Genomic DNA, 2,279 nt, shown 5'->3' on the forward strand with positions numbered 1-2,279 from the left:
TGCACACGTTGGTGTGCAAATATTGCACACTTGTTTTACCAGTGTGCCAATAGGCCGGGCTGCTCCCTTACCTGGTGCAGCCGCCCGCGCCGCCGCCCCCGCCGGGGCCCGACACAAAGGTAGTGGCGCGAACCAGTTCAAGCTGGTTTGGGAAGAAATAAAAGAAGGAGCCGCCGTCCCTAGGAGCACGCTACCTGGGCCGGGGCATTTTGAAAAAGACGCGCAAGGGAAGCGGGCCGGGACGGCGGGACCGGCACACCGGACTGTCGGGCGGGAAAAAGCAAGGCGGCTCGAACCCTCCGAGAAAACCAGGAGGGGGAAGACGTACCCCCCTCCCCCTCCCCCAACTGCTGGGCCCTGCTGGCGGGAAAACGTTTGAAAAAGCAGAGCAGGGGACGCACCCCTCCCGCTCCTCGCCGCACCGTTCCCACAATGCGCTCAAGAAGCGCGCAGAGTTGTCGGGTGAGTGAATTTGAAACACCGCCAAACCTCGTTGGAAGCCCCCTGTTTCGCTCTGCTGGCAAAACTCTACTTCGAATTTTTGACTGATTTCTTAAATGAAGCGCCCATTGCACCAGAACAGTTCAAAGAGCTTCGAATCAAAATGTGCTGTTTTGGGGAGTTATTTCCTCTATTTTTCGATTAGAGACCGTTTTCTACGACTTCCTGCTGTCTACGAGGCAGGCCGCAGTGGCTGAAAGGGAAAGGTGCTTGCAATCCGCGTAGGTGTGCGCGGGCGCTCGTGAGATCAAACCGGGGAAAATTGCAGTCCAAAGGACTCAAACTCGACCCCATATGCCAAGCGGCCTTCCCGTTTTCTCATTAGACCCAGTCGTGAATATTTTCTCAACACTTTGCTCGACATCTGTTTATGGTCATTTAAAATGTCGTCGAGAAGGGAACGGTATGGGACTGACAAACTATCGACAAAATGTTCGGATACTTCGTCAGGACCTCCCCGACACTTGGTCAGTGCCTTCGCCTTCCGGCAACTTTCTAAACACTTTTTCGTTGGCTCCTCAGCAACTTGGTAACAAGGATCTAGTAAGTAACACAACCATACATTTCTACACGCGATAGCTCAGAAACCGTTAAAGATAGGGGCGGGTGTAAGCAAGCCGATTGTCGTACAAGGTTCAAGCTTTACATCGCTGTGATCGAAAGTCCAATACGACCCATACAGCCCGATTGGCGACCGGGGAGAGATGAGCTGCTCCTCACGGCTGAAGGAAGCGGCGGCGAGCCGCCCGCCCGCAGCCCGGCAGGTAGGCAGCCGCAGCGCAGCCGTGCGTTGCGGCCGCAGCCCCTGCGTGAGCGTCCCCGCGCCACAGTGTCGCCGCAGGCCACGAGCGCTGGCATCGAAGGAAAGCGAGAACATCGCCATGTTTGGCGACTACGCATTTCTCCTATTCCATCGCCGCGCTGCCGCAGCGGCTGTGCCGGGGAGGTAAGGTGAGGGAGCATGGCGGGGACGGCGTCCAGTTTCGTCTCGTGTCGCCCGCCAGCCGCGGCCGACGCGCCGTTCCCACCCGCGGTCAACGTCATCGCGGCGCAGCAAGGCGCGGCGGACACCACTGGGCGCCACGTGTGAGACGCGCCACCGCCGGAGCCGCACCGCACGGGCGGGGCGTCGACTCGACGCGGCAGACACGCCAACGCCGGCCAACGGGGTCACCAACATATTTATAGGGGCTGGAGTGTCACGACGACGTGTCGCGGGGTCCGCTGCAGCCAAAGTTAGACTGACTCCTTGAGCTGCACAAACTTGCCGCGGCCTGCGGCCCCAAGCGGTGCAGCGCGGCGCGGAGCGGCCCGAGCGGCGCGGGTGACGCAGAGCGATTTAAACTTTAAAACGCCACCTCGGCGACGACACGACGGGCGTCGCATGGCGTGGCTGCGGCGCTTCGGAATAGCATTAGGGCGAGCAGAGGGGTTGCATGGGAGGGAGAGGGGGGGGGGGAGATACAGTCGAATTAAACAAATGCAAATGCGACTGCGAATATTAAAGGACATGGCTCAGGCCTGGCTCTGGCCTGCACCGAGGCCCCGTCCCCCGTCCCGTGCTAAGCGCCCCAGCGCCGTGCATGCCGGGAAAGGGTTCCGCAACGCCTGACTCAGCCCTGCGGCGCCCCGCGAAGCAGACCATACAGCCGCGAAGAGTCTTGGTCTCGCCCTCATCCCTCATCACCATCGCTCATCGTGGAACACCCTATGGAACGCCCACCCCTCGGCTACACCGCCCCTCCTAGCCCGCCCCGCCCAGCCCAGCCCCACCCCGC

This window comes from Frankliniella occidentalis, unplaced genomic scaffold (assembly GCF_000697945.3).
Source record: "Frankliniella occidentalis isolate FOCC.00 unplaced genomic scaffold, Focc_3.1 Scaffold229, whole genome shotgun sequence".
NCBI lineage: Eukaryota > Metazoa > Arthropoda > Insecta > Thysanoptera > Thripidae > Frankliniella > Frankliniella occidentalis.